Genomic DNA, 26157 nt, shown 5'->3' with positions numbered 1-26157 from the left:
CCCTGTGGTCAGTGTGCAGGGTGGAAGATGCTCAGCACAGGTCCCCGGAACATCATAGCTATCATTGTAGTTGTGTTTACTATAATGAATGCCAGTTTCTCCAGTTATCTCTAGGTATAAAGGAATACTTTCTTTCCTTGCATATAACAGCGCTGGTGCTTAGTGATTGGCTCAGTGTTCATATGGTGTAAATAATCCTCATCTCTGCGTAAGCCCCCACTGGGATCAACTCATAGCCCACACAGCTCTTACTCTTCACTCCTTGGCAGGGAATTGAGAGATAGAGTAACAAAGGGGAGGCAAGTACTCATAGTACCAAATGAGTTGGTTTTAATGTAAACCCAACACTTTGTCCTGCACGGGACAGGGCTAGTTTCAGTAAAATGATTTTGCTTAACTGCTTTAAAACTGGTATAAAACATGTTGATCAATGGGAAGCTGCTTCGATGAGAGCCTAACCACATAAGTGTTTTGTTCTATAACAGAGTTCTTTTCAACATAATAAAAGATAAATGAATTGGTTTCCAGTGTTTATATGAGCCTTTAATAGTTATCTTTTATCAAAGAGTCCCATGGTACATTAACTACTCTTCCGCTTTTTGTTGAACAGTATTCATTAAGTGTCAAGTTTGACTTCATGAATATAAAAAATAAAAATTAGTCTCCAGCTATTGTCTGCAGACAATTAAAGATGTGTAGTTAAATCTTACACAATGGAATTACGAGTTGTCTTGTCACCTGACAAGCGCATTACATGTGTTCTATTCTAGTACCGGATTGAATCCTTTTTTCTTTGAGGACAAGCACAATACATTCCATTGTTATTCATAGTTCTCTAGTAGCCGAGAGATACTGGCATTGTTCTTTAAAACCTAAAATATGCTGGCACTCATCTCCGGAGTTCTTTTCTGAAATGTGCTAATACATAACTGCAGCCAGTAGAAAATAGAATTGTAAATACAATGCTCGAAAATATTCAAACAATTATGCCCCACCTGTTTAGCTAGCAGAAGATGATTACAGTGAACTGGACACATTAAGTCGAGAATAAACCCCAGCATTTATTCCCGGGGTGTTCTGCAGCCCTTTGGCATTTATGAAGGCCTCTGGGCTTTGGTGTGTAAAGGAACTCCATTGGCAGTGATGTCTTATGCAACATATTCCCATTCTCTGTCTGTTTCCTGCAATGTGTTTCCAGTTTCTAACCTGACCTGCAGCATGTCCGTAATCTCCATTTCCTGTAGTATATCCCCAGATAGTCTTCTGTAGCATTGCATATATGGAATATTATGTGTGGCCTCTCGGGGATGTCAGGGGCTCCAGCTGAATCCCTCTATACCTTATAGGGTGACCATCAATGTGGGCAACTGAATCGAGTTGTTCTCAACACTTATTTACACTGAGGAAGCCCCTTGTATGAGTTGTGAAATGTCTTTAACATTACAAGTCCAGTTGATATCTGACTATTACTGGCTATGCCATGATGTGGATAAATAAAAAATCTTTGTTTGTTTGTTTATTCAAACATGGTTTAGTGGGGGGGTTACTAAGCTGGTGAAGAATCTGCAGAATATTCACCAATGCCTAGTGTGGTGAGAATTGGGTGGGTATTGATGAACATCTTTACTCTTTAAACATTCCATCTTCCTAATGATACAGACAGGTTTGACAGGGGATGTAGCACAGGGGACAGGGATAACATGACACTGGCGTACACATTTGCCTTATTCCACCCACGACTCGGTACCAGCTGGGACAGTGTGGCAGGACATTACATTTTGAGAGTAGACATCTCCTCTTCGTAGACTTTAACTTTCATATTGACTGTACCAAAGAGTGGGATAGTAACACTGTTGTAACACAAAGATGTTACTTAAATCTCTAAGGACTAGGATGGCTGTTCCCGAATATATTAGTTATGTAGATACAAATCCTTTAAAATTTCACTTTTGTAAGATTCGTTATTTAATATTAACAGTATATTTGACAAATTATGGGGGCCTAAAATGAAACAAGTCCCTTTAAGAGCTGCTAAACTCACTCTAAGTATATAACCACAAAGCAAAGTTGTATTCAGACTCGCATTGAATTTTTTAGTGCTGCCTCTATAAACCTCACTCAGTCTGGGTACTCAGCCATGATAAAGATGTACAGTGTGTTGACAGACGAAGAAGGATGGGGTTTGGCACAAACTGAACACTGATGTGCCATACCTCCCAGCTCGCTAACCTGACCATCGAGTGGAAAGTCCTACGAGTAATAAATGTTGAAAATGGATGGTGAGAATATGAGATGCACTGGGAATTATTTTTTAAACAATATGTAAATAGCATAGGCAGAGATGTCTCCACTCAAACCTCGTAGCCCAGCCACACCACCACAAGGTGCAATGGTTCTACTGAAGATAACTTGGGGGTCCCTCAGATCTCAAAGGCTTCATCACATTTAAAGAGGCCTTCCAATATACACAAAAGTCTCCTATTGGCTTTTGGCTCCTGTGTGTAGTAACACTGATCGATTCTTAGCTCCTGCAGCCCTCAACTGAAAACAACACCAACCCCATTCTACTTTTGCTTGAACTGCTCAGATTAGCATACACAAAGGTACCTGGTTTTGGGTCCTATATAGAACCTTATTGTTACCAACCAGGAGACGACTTTTTATGTGTGTGGCTAGCTTTGTGACTTACAGTACAGACCAAAAGTTTGGACACACCTTCTCATTCAAAGAGTTTTCTTTATTTTCATGACTATGAAAATTGTAGATTCACACTGAAGGCATCAAAACTATGAATTAACACATGTGGAATTATACATAACAAAAAAGTGTGAAACAACTGAAAATATATTTCATATTCTAGGTTCTTCAAAGTAGCCACCTTTTGCAGCAGACATCTCTAGAACTGTTAAGAGGAGACTGTGTGAATCAGGCCTTCATGGTAGAATATCTGCTAGGAAACCACTGCTAAAGAAAGACAACCAGCAGAAGAGACTTGTTTGGGCTAAAGAACACAAGGAATGGACATTAGACCAGTGGAAATCTGTGCTTTGGTCTGATGAGTCCAAACTTGAGATCTTTGGTTCCAACCCCCGTGTCTTTGTGCAACGCAGAAAAGGTGAACGGATGGACTCTACATGCCTGGTTCCCACCGTGAAGCATGGAGGAGGAGGTGTGATGGTGTGGGGGTCCTTTGCTGGTGACACTGTTGGAGATTTATTCAAAATTTAAGGCATACTGAACCAGCATGGCTACCACAGCATCTTGCAGCGGCATGCTATTCCATCCGGTTTGCGTTTAGTTGGACCATCATTTATTTTTCAACAGGACAATGACCCCAAACACACCTCCAGGCTGTGTAAGGGCTATTTGACCAAGAAGGAGAGTGATGGGGTGCTGCGCCAGGTGACTACCTCTTGAAGCTCATCAAGAGAATGCCAAGAGTGTGCCAAGCAGTAATCAAAGCAAAAGGTGGCTACTTTGAAGAACCTAGAATATGAAATATATTTTCAGTTGTTTCACACTTTTTTGTTATGTATAATTCCGCATATGTTAATTCATAGTTTTGATGCCTTCAGTGTGAATCTACAATTTTCATAGTCATGAAAATAAAGAAAACTCTTTGAATGAGAAGGGGTGTCCAAACTTTTGGTCTGTACTGTATGTCTAACAACAATTATGCTGTAATAATAGAGCTCTAAATAACGAAACATGGAAAAAGATGCAGAGACACAAATTTAACCTTTTCTGTAAAACAACATAAAGTCGATGTAAACCCTATTAGGGTGACATGTAGTTTGCTAAAGCACTGTATATTGTAAATAACTTACATTTATTTAAAGTTACAATCATTTTATGCTACTTAATGCTACCAATATTCTCAAGGCCTCTTTCAGCCACTTAGATTCTACATGCACATGCTCCAGAGTTGACGGCTCTGGGCTAGCTTCCTGATGGTGACAACAGTGGAACATACCTAGGCAGTGGCGGCTGGTGCTCCAAATTTTTTGGGGGCGCAAATGAAAAAAAAAAACATCAATTGCAGCCTCACTGTGCCCATCAATTGCCGCCACTGTGCCCATCGATTGCCGCCACTGTGCCATAAAATTTCGCCACTGTACCATGCCATCAAACGCAGCCACTGTGCCATGCCATCAAACGCAGCCACTGTGCCCATCAATTGTCGCCACTGTGCCATGCCATTAAACGCAGCAACTGTGCGGGGCGGGGATGTTTTTTTTTAAGGAAGTGTAGTGCAAATATCTTTATATAATTATACTTCCATAACTTTTTCTTTGCTTTCCTTACCATTTTATCTGCTACTCTCCCCCCCCCTTTTTTTGCTCTTCTTCTGCTCTCCTTCCCCTTTTCTCTGCTATCCTTCCCTTTTCTTTGCACTTTCCCTTTTCTTTGCTCTCCTTCTAATTAACCCCCCTGGCGGTATTCCCGAGTCTGGCTCGGGGTAAGATTTCTGTACCAAAAGCGGTATCCCCAAGCCAGACTCGAGATCGCCTCGCAGCAGCCACAGACAAAGTTACTTACCTTGTCCCTGGATTTTGCGATGCCTCCCCGCTGTGTGAGCGAGCGGGACCTCACTCGATTCACACACTGTCCCTGTGTGCCGTCGATTTCTGTTACCTGCGACGTTACGACGCACGGGGGCAGAGAACGGCGCCAAATTCAAAAAAGTAAATAAACACATTACATACAGTATACTGCAATCTTATAGATTGCAGTACTGTATGTAAAAAATACACACCCCCTTTGTCCCTAGTTGTCTGCCCAGTGTCCTACATGCACTTTTGTATAATAAAAACTGTTCTTTCAAAAGTGTCCCTTTATGTCAAAAGCAGCTAGAAAACAGCGATAATAAATTATAATCACTTGCAGAATTGAACGATAGCGATTTGTGGGGAAATTCGCCATAAAAAAATAAAAGTAATGACAGCGACAATTCTGCAACTGAGCAAATTTCAGTGATTTTGAGTTGATTACATTATTGAATAATTTTTATTATATTATTTTTTGTTATAATTATTTATTATATTATAATTTATGATTTTGTTTTTCAAACTTTTTCATACCCGGGATGTCTACTAGACTCTTGTTTGGTCAGATTTAAGTGAGTTATTCATAAGGATTACAGGCCTACAATGTAAAACGCCAAATTTCCTTGCAAAATAATGGTACCGCTTTCAGCACCTAAAATCAGAAAATAATAATACCGCCAGGGAGGTTAACCTTCTAGCATGTCTTTGGATTGTTTGAGGAAACTAGGGTACTCAGAGGAAGCCCACACAAACACAGGGAGAACATGCAAACTCCATGCAGCTAGTGTCCTGTAAATGAACCCCAGTGCTGCAAGGCATAGGTGCTGACCACTAAGCCACTGTGCTGCCCCAGCACTACCTTACATCTACATAAACACTATTACGATACCTTCTGTGAATCCTGCTCTTTCAACTCAAAGAGGACTACAGTATTGATGACTGGGCTTAAAGCGGTAGTTCACCCCCCCCCGACACGATTTTACCATCGAGACAGGCATTGTAGCGCGAGCTACAGTATGCCTGTCCCGATTTTTTTAACCCCGGACTCACCTTGTAATCGGACATCGTAGATTTCGGCTCCCGCGGGGAATGGGCGTGCCTATGGAGAGGGAGGATGATTGACGGCCGGCCCTGGCACGTCACTCTCCCCGAAGACAGCCGGAGTAGGTCTCGGCTCTTCACGGCGCCTGCGCACAGGCTATGCGCACGCGTCGTGAAGAGCCAAGCCTATTTCGGCTATTTCCGGAGAAGCGTGACGCGCCAGAGCCGGCCGTCAATCATCCTCCGTCTCCATAGGCACGCCCATTCCCCGGTATCTTCGATCTACGCGTACAAGGTGAGTACGGGGGTAAAAAATTCTGGACAGGCATACTGTAGCTCGCGCTACAATGCCTGATTTTATGGTAAAAGAAAAAAAAAATTTTTTTTTTCGTTGATAGGGTGAACCCCCGCTTTAAGCAAGAATTTGAAAATTATGTAATAAATGACCATATTTATTATATTATGATGTGCCTGCTTGGAATGATTTACATTTCCCTTCTTATTGGGATTGAATCAAGTCACTGGGTTTAAGAGAAAAGGGTCACCCGAAGTAAAAAAAGATTGATGTTCTGCCAACTGTATGAACTCATGCTGATAACATATGTTGTTTCCTATGTACGCATAAGAGGATTACATAACAGTTCCCATGGTAAAGAGGAATGTAAGTTAGGGCTAGGTAGGGCTATGTGTTATAAACTGTTGTGATTACTGAGGAGGTGGAAGGTTAAGTATGTTACCAACACAAGGTAAATCAGGTCAACGGAGCAGTAACTGATGGCCTCAGGGGCTTTATGATCTTTTAGCTCCAGGAGTCATTTTCCCGTAAGTCATAAAGTAAAAGCAAAATTAAAGTGGTATTAATTAAACCCAAATACAAACATTTCATATTTTTCAGCTTACTAAATCTTAGATGTGGTGGCTACATTCGTTTTAAAATTTTTTATGTTTTTTTTTCCTTTATTTATTCTTGTTTTAGTGTGTAAACAGAGGAGAAATGGAGACACATTGGACAGCAGCATTGGCAATCAGGGTAGGGGGTTGTTAGATGCGCTAGCAGATTTAGTTGGACTTCACTAACAAATTAGATCCAAATTCCAGCTAACACTTTTTAAGCAGTTACAGCAAACAGTTTTTTGTTTTTTTTACTTTTGGGATAAAAGGTTTTACATAAATGATTAAAAGCTGACCATCGGTAGTAAATGGTTTGTCTCAACCCTCCAGCTGTCTGGACAGCTTGGTCTGAGTTGAAAAATAACGACCAGATCCCCAGGTGAAAAATAAAAAATATATATATAAAAAGAAAACTAATTTAGACACCACATCTAAGGATTGGCAAACTGCAATATATTATAATTTGTGCTTTTGGGTTAATACAGTTTTAATCTTTGACTAGTAAGTCTACAGAATTATAAAAATGTAAAGTATATGTAAAGGCGAAACTTTTTTTTCTTTTGTTTCAATGTTATTATTGAGGTTTTGCATAGTACATGAGAGTGAACATACAACAATATTACAATTTGCATACGAATGTCAACGCTGCATGCGAGGTATAGACAGAATATAGAGAACCATATCAGTAGTCCTTTAACCACTTGACCACCAGGCACGTAAACCCACTTAATAACCAGACCAATTTCCAGCTTTCGGTGCTCTCACAATTTGAATGACAATTACTCAGTCATACAACATTGTACCCAAATGAAAATTTCGTCCTTTTTTTCACACAAATAGAGCTTTCTTTTGGTGGTATTTAATCACCGTTGGGTTTTTTATTTTTTGCGCTATAAGAGAAAAAAGACTAAAAATTCTGTAAAAAAAATGAATTTTTATTTGTTTCTGTTATAAAATTTAGCAAATTTAGTATTTTTTCTTCATTCTTTTTCATAATGTGAAAGATGAAGTTACACCGAGTAAATGGATACCCAACATGTCACACTTCAAAATTGCACACGCTCGTGGAATGGCGCCATACTTCGCTACTTAAAAATCCCCATAGGCGATGTTGCAGGGTATTGTGGGGTATTGCAGAGTATTGTGGGGTATTTCAGAGTATTGTGGGGTATTGCAGAGTAGTGTGGGGTATTGCAGAGTATTGTGGGGTATTGTAGAGTATTTTGGGGTATTGCAGAGTAGTGTGGGGTATTGCAGAGTAGTGTGGGGTATTGCAGAGTATTGTGGGGTATTGCAGAGTATTGCACAGGGTATTGTGTATTGCACAGTATGGGCAGGGATAGCTGAGCATGTAGGGATGGATGGATGGATCTGTGACTGCATTTGTCACAGATCCAGCCCACAGCACTCGTGCTGCATCTGCTCTCTCCCCTCTCCTCTCACACTGTACTGTTCGGTACAGAGAGGGGAGGGAGGAACCGGCGTCACATGACCCCACAGGACGGCGCATGCGCAGTTGGCGATACGTATCTGTCTGGCGCTCGGCCCATCATTTGCATGGGGTCACGCTTCATTAGCATGGCTCACGCCCACTTCCACTTAAGCCGACTTACGCCTTGGAAACCCAGCGCAGATTTGGAAGCACTGGCTTTGTGGATTCAGTGCTTTCCTCTCTGCGCTGCGTCGGCGTAGCGTAAAGGAGATACGCTACAGCGGCATAAATATGCGCCAGTGTCTGTGAATCAGGGCCAAAATGTTTATGGCCAAGAGCTGCTCATTATATACAGACTTCTAAAAGGGTACATACTGTGATTGAAGTTGATGAATACCACCTTAACTCATAGGAACCAATATCATTATCAGATACAATGCAATTGACCGTTAAAAGTTGATCTGTAATTAGCTTGAGTTTTTGTTCTTTTTTTATTATCTAGCAGAGGTGTCCAACCTGCGGCCCAAGACAGCTATGAATGTGGCCCAACACTAAATCATAAACTTAATAAAAAATGTTGATTTTTTATTTTATTATTTACGTTTTTGTAAAAATGCATTTATACTTAGTGAAAAAAAAAATTGACAGTGTCTCTTTACTGGACGTGTATGAGTTTTATCTTCCCAAAGAAAAATCCCACACTCTTCACAATCACGCCTTATTCATGTCATCAGTTTTCAGCAGAACCTATATTTGTGAGCAACTATTTTCAAAGATGAAGCACACAAGGGACAAAATTAGAACCAAAATATCTGATGAGCACCTTAAAATGGATATAAACCCGATTCATGAAATTTGAGCTGGGCACATATATCTGCAGCATTTTGGTATCTCTCTTCAATTAGCCAAGTCCCATAGCTCTCTCCTGAAACGTTCCTCTGTTATCAGCCTGATAACTCCTGACAAATTCTCGGACACTTTAGACAAAAGCAACCTGAATCTTCAGTCCGGGGAGGTTGCTAAAATAGATTAGCAGGGAGCAGGTCCTATTACAAAACAGATCTGAGAGTCTCTGCCTATGATGAGAGGGGGTGTGTGCCTTTCCTCCAATCAGCAATGTAAGCCATCTTGGCTGTATGCCCAGACATCACACTCTGTGTTCAACAGGAAGAGAAAATCTCCTAAGGCCCCGTACACACGACCAGTTTCCTCGGCAGAATTCAGCTTCCGACCGAGTTTCTGGCTGAATTCTGCCGAGAAACCCGGCCGTGTGTACAATTTCGCCGAGGAAGCCGACGAGGAGCTCGACGAGGAAATAGAGAACATGTTCTCTATTTCCTCGTTGTTCTATGGGAGCTCTCGGCCCGCCGAGCTCCTCAGCGGCTTCAGGGCTGAACTGGCCGAGGAATTCGATGTGTTTGGCACGTCGAGTTCCTTGGCCGTGTGTACGGGGCCTCACAGGATCTGAACTTTCTAAACAGTATATACTGTAAATGGGAAGACAGCAGATATACATGCAAAACCTATGTAGGGAGATTTGGTTCATCCCTGTGTATCATCTGAGGCTGTTCACTTCACTGGGTGTATGGAGGGTTTACATACTCTTTAAGAATTTATTGAGGAGTGCTACTACATCCATCCAACCAGATATTGATGCATTAGTTTTAAATATCACACTTGTGTTATGTTGCCCTCTTTTACTATTATCATAAAGAATATAACTCAGATAGGTACATTATCTATATCAGTGATCGTTAACTTCATCTGCCCAACTTTTTCTGCTCATCAGCTATCCTTATTGTTAGTGTATTTTATATGTGGTCGAAGACAATTCCTCTTCTTCCAATGTGGCCCGGGAAGGTCAAAAGTTTGGATACCCTTGATCGAAAGTGACTAGCTTTTTGTGGAATTTGATAAAAGCCTAAAATAGGGGTTCTCCCTTCCTCAAAAAGTTACAGGTGTGTTGAAATCATTTCTACCATGGTCATTTTGTACAGAAAAAAAAGGAATGACTGACAAAACGAACTGACCGCCAAAATGTTTTTTCTTTTTATCAGGAAACACAAATTTTATTTGGTCTTTATTTAGCGATTGTGAAAAATGTACCATTCCACTTACACATTCTGCTGCTGCAATAGTATAAAGGCCTCGTACACACGACCGTTTTCCTAGACAAAATCCATCAAGAAACTTGGTGGCAGAGCTTTTTTGCCGAGGAAAACGGTCGTGTGTATGTTTTTCATTGAGAAAACTGTTGTGGTTCTCGACGAGAAAAAAAGAGAACAAGTTCTCTTTTTCCTTGTCGGGAGTCTCAATTTCCTTGTCGTGTTTCTCGTCGGGCTGGTTTACAACGAGAAACGCGTTCGTGTGTAGGCTTAGAAACCCGCGCATGCTCAGAATAAAGTATGAGACGGGAACGCACCTTCGGTAAAAGTAGCGTTCGTAATGGAGATAGCACAGTCGTCACGCTGTAACAGACTGAAAAGTGTGAATCGTCTCTTACCAAACTTTTACTTATCATGCAGTAACATGAGATTAGCAAAAGCAGCCCCAAGGGTGGCGCCAGTGGAATTGAACTTCCCCTTTATAGTGCCGTCGTACGTGTTGTACGTCACCGCGTTTGAGAACGACGAGATTTTGTCTTGACAGTGTGTACGCAAAGAAAGCTTGACAAGATTCTCGACAAGCCTGACAAGGAACTCGTTGAGGAAAAATATGTTTATTTTACGACAAGTTTCTCGGTCGTGTGTACGAGGCCTTACATATAAAAAATGCGCCTTCTCTTCATGACCTTTTTTAATTGGTGGAGAGTGATTGGTGGTCACCTATACAAGCAGAAGAATATACCTAGTATACCACATACAACAAACTACATAAAACAATCTTTCTCAACCTTTTTCTTTTTTTAACAATAGACTCTCAACCTTTTTTAACTGAGAGGAACCCTTGAAATAATTTTAAGGCTCTAAGGCAGAGATGGTGAACCTTGGCACCCCAGATGTTTTTAGAACTACATTCCCCGTGATGCTCATGTACTCTGCAGTGTAGTTGAGAGTCATGGGAAATGTAGTTCCAAAACATCTGGGGTGCCAAGGTTCATCATCACTGTCCTAAGGGAACCCCTGCTAAGAGCAATTCATCCTTACATCAGTGGGCAATGGAAAGAATGACCCTTACAGTGGTGGTCAGAATGCCATCCCTACAGATAGCTAAAAAGATCATTGGCGCCATGCCACTGTCTCAGCCAAGTGGAGAAGGGCCAGAAACGATGCAGGCATCATCAAATGGGAGGTCAATCAGGAAAAACTCAAGGAACATCTAGCAACCGCTGGAAAAACCCTGGCTAAGAGTGTTTGACATAAAACATACAATAAATTTTTTTTTAAAAAACACACAACTAATGAAAACATCATAACTCTAACTACAGATCAACAAGGACCACCATAAAGAATGCAAATGATCATATCTCAAACACTTTATTTACAAATACTATGTCCCAAAACACGGCCAATGCAGGATGTTGGATGAGAAGACAATGACACTGCTTAAAAATGTACAAATTAGTTAATAGCAACCCCTGGAATTTGGAGATATTGTACCAGAATATCGAAGCAATGTGAAAGCCAGCATTTTAGTCTTATGTGTATAGATGGTTTATAATACAGTATCACTGGCTGGGGTACCTTAACATTAGCTGTCAATGGGTGCACATGCACCTACCTGTTTTCTCTCTAGAGGGCAATGTTGCAGTTGGTATGTCGCTCCAAACAGAAACCAAGATTATACTCAGTCTATATATAACAAACCTCAGCATATACATAGTATCAGATTACAGCATATACCTAGTATCAGATTACCCAGCCTGTTTGGGCATTTATTATCTCTCTCTCTCTCTATAGATATAGATATATATAGATGTAGATATGTATTTTTTTAAATATATATATATATATATATATATATATATATATATATATATATATATATAGATATCTATATATATCTATATATATATATATATATATATATATATATATATATATATAGATAGATATAGATATATATATATATATATATATATATATATATATTTTTATATATATATATATCTATATATAAATATAGATATCTATATAGATACACATATAGATATATGTATAAAAAGTATAAATTATATATATATATATATATATATATATATATCACACACAATATATATATATATATATATATATATATATATATATTTATATAAATAGATATATATCTAGCTATATAGATAGATAGATATATAGAAATAAATAAGATAAGGTTGTATAAAAACAAAGAACAAATTCACTTTAAAGCGGATCTCCGCCGAAATGTTTTTCTTAAAAGCCATCTGCCACAAATACTGTAGCTGCTGCCTTTTAACCACTTCCATACTGGGCACTTAAACACTCTCCTGACCAGACCAATTTTCAGCTTTCAGGGCTCTCACACTTTGAATGACAATTACTCAGTCATGCAACACTGTACCCAAATGATTTTTTTGTCCTTTTTTTCCCACAAATAGAGCTTTCTTTTGGTGGTATTTGATCACCTCTGGGTTTTTTATTTTTTGCGCTATTAATGAAAAAAGACCGAAAATTTAGAAAAAAAATGTTTTTTTCTTAGTTTCTGTGATAAAATTTTGCAAAATATTAAATTTTCTTCATAAATTTTGGTCACAATTTATACTGCTACATGTCTTTGATAAAAATAACCCAATTTTTTGGGAAATTATTTGGTCTGTGTGAAAGTTTTAGAGTCTACAAGCTATAGCGCAAATCATAATAAATTATCACATCTGATCACACCTGATGTTTTGAAGGCCTATCTCATTTCTTGAGACCCTAACAAGCCAGGAAAGTACAAATTCCCCCCAAATAACCCCTTTTTGGAAAGTAGACATCCCAAGGTATTTAGTAAGAGGCATGGTGAGTTATTTGAAGTTGTCATTTTTTCCCAAAACACTTTGCAAAATTAAGATTTTTATTTTTTATTTAAAAAATTTCTCAAAAGTGTCATTGTAATTGCTTATTTCTCTCACATGGCATGTGCATACCACAAATGACACCCCAAAATACATTCTGCTACTCTTCCTGAGTAAAACGATACCCCATGTGTGAGACTTTTCCACTGCCTGGCCACATACCGATGCCCAACCTGCAGGGAGCGCCATCAGGGGTTTTAGGAGCATAAATTGCACATCTAACTAGTTGACAACCTATTACACGTTTGAAGGCCCTGGAACACCAGGACAATGGAATTACCCACAAAATGACCCCATTTTGGAAAGCTAACACCCCAACGTATAATCTATGAGGCATAATGAGTCTTTTGAACGGTTCATTTTTTTCCAGAAGTTTTTGGAATATGTGGAAAAAAAATGAAAACGCATTTTTTTTACACAAAGTTGTCCATTGATAAGATATTTCCAACACATAGCATGTACATAGCAAAAATGACACCCCAAAATACATTCTGCTACTCCTCCTGAGTAAAACGATACCCCATGTGTGAGACTTTTTCACTGCCTGGCCACATACAGATGCCCAACATGCAGGGAGCGCCATCAGGGGTTTTAGGAGCATAAATTGCACATCTAACTAGTTGACAACCTATTACACGTTTGAAGGCCCTGGAACACCAGGACAATGGAATTACCCACAAAATGACCCCATTTTGGAAAGCTAACACCCCAACGTATAATCTATGAGGCATAATGAGTCTTTTGAACGGTTCATTTTTTTCCAGAAGTTTTTGGAATATGTGGAAAAAAAATGAAAACGCATTTTTTTTACACAAAGTTGTCCATTGATAAGATATTTCCAACACATAGCATGTACATAGCAAAAATGACACCCCAAAATACATTCTGCTATTCCTCCTGAGTAAAACGATACCCCATGTGTGAGACTTTTTCACTGCCTGGCCACATACAGATGCCCAACATGCAGGGAGCGCCATCAGGGGTTTTAGGAGCATAAATTGCACATCTAACTAGTTGACAACCTATTACACGTTTGAAGGCCCTGGAACACCAGGACAATGGAATTACCCACAAAATGACCCCATTTTGGAAAGCTAACACCCCAACGTATAATCTATGAGGCATAATGAGTCTTTTGAACGGTTCATTTTTTTCCAGAAGTTTTTGGAATATGTGGAAAAAAAATGAAAACGCATTTTTTTTACACAAAGTTGTCCATTGATAAGATATTTCCAACACATAGCATGTACATAGCAAAAATGACACCCCAAAATACATTCTGCTATTCCTCCTGAGTAAAACGATACCCCATGTGTGAGACTTTTTCACTGCCTGGCCACATACAGATGCCCAACATGCAGGGAGCGCCATCAGGGGTTTTAGGAGCATAAATTGCACATCTAACTAGTTGACAACCTATTACACGTTTGAAGGCCCTGGAACACCAGGACAATGGAATTACCCACAAAATGACCCCATTTTGGAAAGCTAACACCCCAACGTATAATCTATGAGGCATAATGAGTCTTTTGAACAGTTCATTTTTTTCCAGAAGTTTTTGGAATATGTGGAAAAAAAATGAAAACGCATTTTTTTTACACAAAGTTGTCCATTGATAAGATATTTCCAACACATAGCATGTACATAGCAAAAATGACACCCCAAAATACATTCTGCTACTCCTCCTGAGTAAAACGATACCCCATGTGTGAGACTTCTACACAGCCTGACCACATATAGAGATCCAACATGCAAGGAACACCGTCAGGTGTTCCAGAGACACATAGCATGCACATACCAAGAATTACACCCCAAAATACATTATGCTGAGCAAAGCGTAAACAAAAGATTACCTTGGTAATAGTAGCGCAGTTCTACACAGCAGGATAGCACTGGTCCAGGCAGCAGGCAGGGACTTGGTCAGCAACGTCCAGGCAGGGATACTGCAGGTGGTCAGTTCATGCAACAGGCAGAGGCATGATGGCATAGGTCCTACAGGCAGAAGGAGGGCCTCGTTCAGGACAGAATGGGGACAGGGGTAGAGGCTTCTCCCACCCAAATCTCTTTGAAGCCTCCGGGCAACCAGACCCTAATCTAGCATGAGAAAACAAAAAAGTTTTCTTCATCCAGAAAAACTTTTCTGGCGCCCCTCACATATGTGAGACCCCTGTGTTGAATCCCACTAGTCCAGTAGCAGGGTACAAGATCAGTCCAAGAGGCAGGCAAAAGGCATGGTCAAACAGTCCGAGGTCAGTTCCAGATCAGGCAGAGAGGCAGTACAGAATCGTTAGGCAGAAGAATGGTCGAAAAACAGTCCAGGGTCAATTCCAAATCAGGCAGCGGTATTGCAAAATCATTAGGCAGAAGGGTGGTCCAATAACAAGCCGGGGTCAGTTACAAAAGCAGGCAGTGGCATAAGGGGTGAGAAGGCAGGAACGGAGGATTACGTTTACCATACTAAACTAATACTTTAGTTTAGTATGGTAACGTTTGAAACAGTCAATTATACAGAGGCCTGGTTGTGAAGGACACTCTGCACAATAGTAAACTGTGTCCCGTCTGATTCCTGCACTGGTACACACTCTACATTTTTTTTGAGCTCGTCGGCCTGATGCTGTGGGAGGGACCTTATCCGGGAAGTGCCGTTCGGAGAGCCGACTTAGGACATCTGATCGGATGTGTTGGGGCAGGTCGTTGGGGAATATCAGGGAAGTGGTAATTTCCTCCAGGTAGCCAAGGAAGGGTAGGGGGTTTTGGGTTGATTTGCGGTAAACAACATGGGAGTTGTAGACGGCCAAATGAAAAAAATAAATTGCTACCTTTTTGTACCAATGGTACGTGCGTCTTGTGGCAAGGTATGGTTCCAACATTTGGTCGTTTAAGTCGACTCCCCCCATGAACAAATTGTAGTCCTGAATGCAGGTGGGTTTTTGGATGGTGGTGCCACGCCTTCTGCGGGTTTCAACAAAAGAATCGTTGTGGATGGAGGACAACATATATACGTCTCTTCTGTCCCTCCACTTCACTGCCAGAACCTCCTTGTTCCGCAGACTCGCCGATTCCCCTTTCTTCAGCTTTGTATTTACAAGGCTTTGCGGAAAGCCTTTCCGGTTCTTTCTGGCGGTGCCACATGCTGGCGTCTTCTTTCGGTGCAGGTTGTGGAACAGAGGAAGAGACGTATAGAAGTTGTCCACGTACAGGTGGTATCCTTTATCAAGGAGGGGGTTGATGAGTTGCCAGACAACTTTCCCACTTGATCCCAAGTAGTCTGGGCAATCGGGGGGATTCAGCTGGGTGTCCTTCCCTTGGTACACCAAAAAGGAATAAAGATACCCTGTGGCTCGTTCGCAAAGTTTGTAGACCTTCACCCCATAGCGGGCCCTTTTGCTGGGTATAAATTGTTTGATTTTAAGTCGGCCACAAAATTTTACTAGGGACTCGTCGACACATACGTTTTGTTCCGGGGTATATATTTGGGGGAATAATTGCGAAAAATAATCTAATAAGGGGCGAATTTTGAAAAGCCTGTCAAAATTGGGGTCATTTCGGGGAAGGCACTGTGTATTATCATTGAAGTGGAGGAACCTCATGATTAGAAAATATCGGGATCTGGGCATTGTTGTGGAGAAAATTGGCATGTGGTAAATGGGGCGTTTTGACCAAAAGGAATGTTTTTCATTTTTTGGGTTGAGTCCCATGCAAAAAGTGAGGCCTAAAAAAATCCTGAACTCATCCACTGTAAGGTCTCTCCACTGGAAGGGACGGGCATAGGACGATGTGGGGTTCTTGATGATAAATTGTTGGGCATACAAGTTGCACTGGGCCACAATGCTAGAAAGCAGTTCCTCAGGGAAAAATAAATCGAAAAATTGAATTGGGGAAAAATTGTCCGTGTTTACCTGGACTCCTGGCTGGGCAGTGAAGGGGGGAATGTTGGCTTCTCCGGAATTTGGAGGAAGCCACAGGGGGTACTGAAGGGCATAGGGAAGGCTGGCATGGGTCCTTGACCTTTGTTGCTGGGGTACTGCGGTGCTGGTGGATGGCAATTCGGTAGAGGTGGATGGCACGACGGTACTGGTGGATGGCACTTCAGTATCGGTGGATGGCATGTCGGTGCTGGTGGATGGCATGTCGGTGCTGGTGGATGCCACTGCCTCCTCACCAGAGCGCCTTCTTTTGGCGGGCTGACCATCTTCCCCCTCTGAGCCTGTCGCTGTTCCACTGGTGTAGATTGGCTCATAGTCTACGTCCGAATCCGATTGGGAATCAGAAACAGGGAGCTCCACATTGCTCTCATCAGGTGCAGAAATAATCTGAAATGCCTCCTGTAAGGAATAGCGACGTTTTGACATTGCTGGCGGTGTGTGTGTGGCACAGATGTACACTGAGGTGGCACAGATGGGCAGAGATGGGGACTGAGGTGGCAGAGATGGGGACTGAGGTGGCAGAGATGGGGACTGAGGTGGCAGAGATGGGGACTGATGAGGCTGCACAGATGTGTACTGATTGCACAGATGTGCACGGATGAGGCGGCACAGATGTGTACTGATTGCACAGATGTGCACGGATGAGGCGGCACAGATGTGCACGGATGAGGCGGCACAGATGGGCACTGAGGTGTTGCAGATGGGCCCTGATCACAGGTGGGCACAGGCGGTACTGATGGCACAGGCGGTACTGATGGCACAGGCGGTACTGATGGCACAGGCAGTACTGATGGCACAGGTGGTACTGATGGCACAGGCGGGCACAGGTGGTACTGTGGCACGGGCGGTACTGATGACACGGGCGGTACTGATGACACGGGCGGTACTGATGGCACGGGCGGTACGGACGTTACTGATGGCACGGGCGGTACTGATGGCACGGGCGGTACTGATGGCACAGGCGAGCACAGGTGGTACTGTGGCACAGGTGGTACGGTGGCACGGTGGCACGGGCGGTACTGATGGCACGGGCGGTACTGATGGCACAGGCGGTACTGATGGCACAGGCGGTACTGATGGCACAGGCGGTACTGATGGCACAGGCGGTACTGGTGGCACAGGCGGTACTGGTGGCACAGGCGGGCACGGGCGGTACTGTGGCACGGGCGGTACTGTGGCACGGGCGGTACTGTGGCACGGGCGGTACTGTGGCACGGGCTGTACTGTGGCACGGGCTGTACTGTGGCACAGGTGGGCACAGGTGGGCACCAGGTGGGCACTGGTGGTACTAGGTGGGCACTGGTGGTACTAGGTGGGCACTGGTGGTACCAGGTGGGCACTGGTGGTACCAGGTGGGCACTGGTGGTACCAGGTGGGCACTGGTGGGCACTGATTGGCACTGATTGGGCACTGGTGGTACCAGGTGGGCACTGGTGGGCACTGATTGGGCACTGATTGGGCGCTGATGGGCACTTTTTTTAACTTTTTCACTGTACTGTAACTCACTCTCTCCACACACGCGGCGTCTGTGTGTGGAGAGAGCGCCGGCAATGAGAGATGATCTCATATGTTTACATATGAGATCATCCGTCATTGGCTGTCCAGATCGCGATGTAAATAGCCGCTGTGATTGGCTATTTACCGCGATCTGCGTGCGGCTGTATCCAGGGGACGCGGCGATGACATTAGTTCCCCGCTGCGCGCTCGTGAGCGCGCGCGGGGAACGAGCAAAGGGGAGGCCGTAAAAACACGGCCTGTTAGGAATTTAGAGCCGCGCTGAGGCCGTACAAAGTCGTACGGCCGTCAGCAACTGGTTAATATTAGGACACTTACCTGTCCTGCAGTCTAGCGCCGTCGGAGGACGAGCGGTCACTCATCACTCTGCTGCCCCCACCGTCATCCTCGGTGAGGGAATCAGGAAGTGAAGCGCTCTGGCCCGATTCCCTATGGCGCAAGCGCGAGTCGAGCAGCGCCGTCCTCACTGGTCCCCATTGTGTTCTGGGAGCAGAGTGTTTCCCAGAACACAACGGGCGGGGGCAGGAAGTGACGCACTACCCGCCGACTCCCCGCAGTGAGGACTCCCGGAAGTGGGTGCAAATACCTGTCTTTGACAGGTATCTTCACCCCCACCGACCTGAAAAGTGTCAAATGTGACACCTGGAGGGGGGAGGGTTCCGATGAGCGGAAGTTCCACTTTAGGGTGGTGCTCTGCTTTAAGAAGTAAAATAAAGAGAAAAAATAAATAAATCTGCTGTGTGACCTATTTGGTTACACCAAAGGCCTGTTTACACCAACAGCTCTGCAAGGGTGTAACACATAGGCAAGGCAAATTGCCTTGTCCCCTATCATTTCAGATCACGCTACCGTGCTGCAGTTGCGTGCACTAAAAAAAAAAAAAAAATAACAGCAAGCAGCACTTTTTTAGCACCACATGATGTGTCACAACCCACTGCATCACATTAAGCTGAATCCAATAGAATTTAATAAAGAAGAATGTTGCAATATTTCAATAATGTTTGCACATAATATAAGTAAAGAGTATTATGCACGGTTTTCAGCACTGATGCCTTTGAACGCACACCAGCGGCAGTGCAGTAGTGCATGCTGCTGGGGTGAATGAGCCCTAAAAGTAGAACTATGGGTGAAATGAAAAATGATATATACAGGTCATTCTAAAAAAATTAGCATATTGTGATAAAGTTCATTATTTTCTGTAATGTACTGATAAACATTAGACTTTCATATATTTTAGATTCATTACACACAACTGAAGTAGTTCAAGCCTTTTATTGTTTTAATATTGATGATTTTGGCATACAGCTCATGAAAACCCAAAATTCCTATCTCAAAAAATTAGCATATCATGAAAAGGTTCTCTAAACGAGCTCTTAACCAATCATCTGAATCAACTAATTAACTCTAAACACCTGCAAAAGATTCCTGAGGCTTTTAAAAACTCCCAGCCTGGTTCATTACTCCAAACCGCAATCATGGGTAAGACTGCCGACCTGACTGCTGTCCAGAAGGCCATCATTGACACCCTCAAGCAAGAGGGTAAGACACAGAAAGAAATTTCTGAACGAATAGGCTGTTCGCACAGTGCTGTATCAAGGCACCTCAGTGGGAAGTCTGTGGGAAGGAAAAAGTGTGGCAGAAAACGCTGCACAACGAGAAGAGGTGACCGGACCCTGAGGAAGATTGTGGAGAAGGACCGATTCCAGACTTTGGGGGACCTGCGGAAGCAGTAGAAACATCCAGAGCCACCGTGTACAGGCGTGTGCAGGAAATGGGCTACAGGTGCCGCATCCCCCAGGTCAAGCCACTTTTGAAACAGAAACAGCGGCAGAAGCGCCTGACCTGGGCTACAGAGAAGCAACACTGGACTGTTGCTCAGTGGTCCAAAGTACTTTTTTCAGATGAAAGCAAATTTTGCATGTCATTCGGTAATCAAGGTGCCAGAGTCTGGAGGAAGACTGGGGAGAGGGAAATGCCAAAATGCCTGAAGTCCAGTGTCAAGTACCCACAGTCAGTGATGGTCTGGGGTGCCATGTCAGCTGCTGGTGTTGGTCCACTGTGTTTTATCAAGGGCAGGGTGAATGCAGCTAGCTGTCAGGAGATTTTGGAGCACTTCATGCTTCCATCTGCTGAAAAGCTATATGGAGATGAAGATTTCATTTTTCAGCACGACCTGGCACCTGCTCACAGTGCCAAAACCACTGGTAAATGGTTTACTGACCATGGTATTACTGTGCTCAATTGGCCTGCCAACTCTCCTGACCTGAACCCCATAGAGAATCTGTGGGATATTGGGAAAAGAAAGTTGAGAGACGCAAGACCCAACACTCTGGATGAGCTTAAGGCCGCTACCGAAGCATCCTGGGCCTCCATAACACCTCAGCAGTGCCACAGGCTGATTGCCTCCATGCCACGCCGCATTGAAGCAGTCATTTCTGCAAAAGGATTCCCGACCAAGTATTGAGTGCATAACTGAACAGAATTATTTGAAGGTTGACTTTTTTTTTATTAAAAACACTTTTCTTTTATTGGTCGGATGAAATATGCAAATTTTTTGAGATAGGAATTTGGGGTTTTCATGAGCTGTATGTCAAAATCATCAATATTAAAACAATAAAAAGGCTTGAACTACTTCAGTTGTGTGTAATGAATCTAAAATATATGAATGTTTATCAGTACATTACAGAAAATAATGAACTTTATCTCAATATGCTAATTTTTTGAGAATGACCTGTGTATATATATATATATATATATATATGATATAGCCTATCACTAGCATTAACCCCACAGATCAGTGCAGTCCTTACTACTGCACGAAACAGCGCTTATGTAGTGACATGTGAGCCTCATTCCGTGCAGTGATACTCTGAGTTCAGGCAGTGTGATGATGTCTACACAGAAGGAGGGTTCAAGGTAGCCTGTGTTAATTGAAACCATGATATTGAGGGCATCTAGTGGCGGAAAATAATTATTGCAGGAGGCAGCTCTGGGTTGAAGGTAAATATTGCATAAAAAAGCAATATTATTGGGTTATACATTTTATTACATTTTGTAGCTTAAGTTCAGCTTTAGGCTTTTGAGTTCTAACTACGCATTTCCAGCCTTTTTTTGTAACCACAAATGGTAATGGAGAATGACAGCCTTCACTGCGTTACATCATAACAGCCGAAGTCTCACCCACCAGTGTGTAAATCTGAAATATGTCAACATCTGTGGAAAAAAGACATTCCGCAAATACTAGAATTCCTGGAGGAGGAAGTTCTATGCACAGTGAAATGTATGTGCAGGGCTTATATTACAGCAGCAGTATATTTTATTATACAGGATGGTTTTCATACTTTGGAGGCCTGATATACAGACCTAAGGAAAAGTTTTTTTTGTGTAAAATGGATATGTAAATTCAATACAACGGGTTTGTGGGTAGCACAGTGACCTTGTCTAAGGGTTGTCATAATGAGACCTTCACAAGAAAGAAGAAAAGGGTTTGGACTTATTTTAATGTTAACTGATATAATTAATGCAAGGGTTCAAGTTAAAGTTTAATTAAATGTTATTTTTTTTAATCAGCCTATGGCACAGTACTTACATTTAACATATTCACCTTGACTTAAGATTTACCAAAACCATATAATATGAGGTCAAACCTTGAGGCCGCGTACACACAGTCGGTCCAAACTGATGAAAACGGCCTAAAGTCCAGTTTCCAAGGGCGGGGGCGAGCATGCTGACTAACCCCCAGCCAGAACGGCTCGGATGATGGGGGCAAGCTTACTGAGGAGGAACAGGAAGTGAGGAATTCAGACAAAGAAAAAAAACATTTAGAAGGGAAATCAAAGAAAAAGGTAAGTGAACCAACAATGCACTAGCTTAAAGGAACCTATTTAGAAAATAAAAAATTAACCTTTACAACCCCTTTAATATCATGTGACCTGGCTATCTTTGAGAACAAATAACTATTCTATCCAGCATAAAAGACACAACTGAGCATGTGCAGGTCGGCTACTCTGCCTGTGTTAGCTGGCCTTCCCCAGACAGACTTTGCAGGAGGGGGAGGATCTGTGCATACAGGATTAAACAGTCTTTTTACACAATGCAGAGGATTAACCCCTTAAGTTCCACTGTGAGTATAACAAGCATACTATGCTGCATATACAGATTTTTACTGTTGTGAGTTTAGTAACACTTTAACCACTTAAGGACCGATGTACGTTGGCAGAATGGCATGGCTGGGCAAAAGGGTGTACAGGTACATCCCCTTTAAGATCCCAGCCGTGGGTCGGTGGCGCGCACGTGACCCAGTCCTGAGCTCCGTGACTGCGCCCGCGGGACCCCCGGACCTGATCGCTGCCGGTGTCCCACGATCGGGTCACAGAGCTGAAGAACGGGGAGAGGTAAGTGTAAATGAACCTGTAACGGTCACCACCGTTTACGATATTCCATTCCATCGCCCCACGACAGCTTATCCGACAATCCAGCCGACAGGATCCATTCCATTTCCCAGAATGAACGAGACACGCACAGCTCTGTTCTCTGGTTCCAAAATGAATGAATAATTTTAATGGTACACTCAGCTTGTTATATACAGTTTTAGAAACCAAGTGAACAATGAATCAATTCCACCCACAAGGCACTTCAATACACACTCTCTTAGACAATGACATTCAGATGAGTTAATTATTAGTCATCCCCCAGACGTCCCGACTCCGCAATAATCTATTCACTGCTACATAATGCACATTCCTTTGTAGACGTAATTGACATGCTAATCCATTACACCTGAAAAGAGACGTCTGACCTTTAGACTGCTAACTCACAACACCTCTATCATCAATAGACTTTTCACACAAAACAGTGTCATTAGCATCCACAATGAAAGGTCTTTCAGAAGCCAGACCCAATTAACACCTCAAAGTTAGACATCTGACCTTTACAGACTTAATTAGTACAATAGACACAAAACAGTATTAGCATTGAAGGAGACACTCTTATTGACCGGTTGGGGGTCAGAATGAAATCACCTGTAATATGTCCAGATCTCCTGCAATACATGAATTATAATTTCTCAGCCATCCTATGCCCAAAATGGGCATAGGATGACCCTAGACCCAAGAGTCATTAGTGACGCTGGCACAGGAGTACCCCACATCCTTCAAAGGTCTCTGGGTGTCACGGGATATTCTGTTACAAAACCTATTCCCGTTCTTCCTAGTGGCAGCGTCAGTGATCGTCTGTTCCCTGTCATCGGGAACGACGAACAGTGACGTGTCACGCCAGGCCACGCCCCCCTACAGTAAGAATCACTCACTAGGGCACACTTAACCCCTACAGCGCAACCTAGTGGTCAACCCCTTCACTGCCAGTGTCATTTTCACAGTAATCGGTGCATTTTTATAGCACTGATCGCTGTAAAAATGACAATGGTCCCAAAAATGTGTCAAAAGTGTCCGCCATAATATCGCAGTCATGATAAAAACCGCTGATCGCCGCCATTACTGGTAAAAAAAAAAAATATTAATAAAAATGCCATACAACTACCCCGTATTTTGTAGACGCTATAACTTTTACACAAACCGATCAATAAACGCTTATTGCTATTTTTTACCAAAAATATGTAGAAGAATAGGTATCGTCCTAAACTGAGGACATTTTTTTTTTATATATTTTGGTGGGATATTTATTATAGCAAAAAGTAAAAAAATATTGAATTTTTTCAAAATTGTCGCACTATTTTTGTTTATAGCGCAAAAAATAAAAACCGCAGCAGTGATCAAATATCACCAAAACAAAGCTCTAATCGTGGGAAAAAAGGACGCCAATTTTGTTTGGGAGCCACGCGCAATTGTCAGTTAAAGCGACGCAGTGCCGAATCGCAAAAAGTGGCCTGGTCCTTTAGCTACAAAATGGTCCGGGGCTAAAGTGGTTAAATAATGATAACAGGAACAACTTTATTGTACATAGTTGGCAACTAGCCAATCTCCTAGCCCAGAACACACACAAGCACAAGCCATAGGTGATATATTTGTATGTATCGATGCTGACAACAGAGTTGTTTCAAATCATTGAAAATAACTATATAGTCAGGAACACATCACTTGTAATTTAGCTCTTCATAAATCAACAGCACTTGGCAAATCCAGTGTGAATCTGCTAACTCACATGCTGCCGCCACGTAGCACTGTTCTTTTTTTTCTTCTCAAAGCAATGTGCAGGAAAAAATACAGATCCCCAAAAGACTAACTAGGAAACCAGCAGCCCTTCAACTCTTGATTACATTTCCTGTAATAACCTCCTAACAATCAGAATTTGCTTGGAGGGGCAACCTTTGCCCGGGAAGAAATAACAATTCTTCTTCCTAGAAGACCCATTCTACCTCCTGAAGGGGAAGCTGCTTAGCACACACCGTCAACCCTTAGGGATGGGAATGACAGACACATTTAGCTGCAAAAAATAAAAGAAAAACACAATCCTAGGTCACTCATTACAGGTAGAAAAATAACGAGACCAGTGTCAGAATCCATAGCAATCCATCGGTGTGGCTATACTGTATTATACTGTATATATGATTCTTTGTATGTTTGAGTATGTCTGTCATTTTGAGAAAAGGGACCAGCGTATACCGGAAAACGTTGGTGGATATGCCTTTTTTACACTTTATTTTTATGACTTTATAATTTATAAAGTACATTTTCATTTCTGGTGTGCCAACTATTTATTCCAACATCTGATGCTTGTATTAATGCTTGTATTAATGCTTTGACAGTCACATAAAATGGCCATTATCTAAATGAGTAGTACAAAAATATTTTAAATGGTTAGTCCAACTTCAGGTATTAACATATCTTGGACAGCTGACCCACCAGATGGCTCTTTATATTGCTCAAAGACTCTTGGGGGAGATTTACTAAAACTGGAGAGTGCAAAATTTGCCGCAGCTCTGCATAGAAACCAATCAGCTTCCATTTTTTTTTGCCTTGAGGCGATTCAGTTCGCACTTGTAGCGCTATATAAGTAATTCACTCACTCACTCACTCAATCAAAGCTTAATTGAACAAGCCAAAGTTAGAAGCTGATTGGCTACCATGTACAGCTGCATCAGATTTTGCACTCTCTGGCTTTAGTAAATCGACCCCTTGGTGTCATCTCTGGATCTGCAGGCCTGTTGTGACCATTAGAAGAGGTTCCCACAAGAGATGCTGGAATATTCAGTAGGTGGATACTCCCAGGTGGGCAAGAACATTCAGATCTTGCTTTTGGAGTATCAGAGACATATGAAGGGCCGACTTAGCCCCCCAGACTTCTTCTATAATTAATATATCCCTTTTTGGGAGGGATAGACCATTTAAACACCATGGCCCAGATTCACGTAGAGCGGCGTATCTATGTGCGGGCGTAGTGCATCTCATATGCGCTACGCCGACGTAACATAGAGAGGCAAGACCAGTATTCACAAAGCACTTGCTCTGTAAGTTACGTTGGCGTAGCGTAAATTGGCCGGAGTAAGCCCGCCTAATTCAAAGTAGGTTGAAGGAGGGCGTGATACATGTAAATGAACCGTGACCCCATGCAAATGAATGGCTGAACAAACGGCGCATGCTCAGAATCACGTCGCATATACTCCTTAAAATATGACAGCTCAATGCCTTTGACGTAAACGTAACCTACGCCCAGCCCCATTCACGTACGAATTACGTAAACAACGTAAAATACGATGCCTGTTCCGACGTCCATACCCTAACATGACTTACACCTATTTGGTGGTTTATCTTTACGCCGGACGTACGCCTTACT

At 42.4% G+C, this 26157-nt stretch overlaps 1 protein-coding gene across 1 annotated transcript in view; it reads right to left on the bottom strand.

Annotated features, from left to right (window-relative positions):
• The window catches only part of GHR (growth hormone receptor), a 581985-nt gene that overhangs the window by 110705 nt on the left and 445123 nt on the right, over positions 1–26157 (bottom strand).

This window comes from Rana temporaria, chromosome 1 (genome assembly GCF_905171775.1).
Source record: "Rana temporaria chromosome 1, aRanTem1.1, whole genome shotgun sequence".
In the NCBI taxonomy this organism is placed as follows: Eukaryota; Metazoa; Chordata; class Amphibia; order Anura; family Ranidae; genus Rana; species Rana temporaria.
Note: the sequence above shows the minus strand (reverse complement) of the source record. Positions and strands in the feature narration are given on the sequence as shown.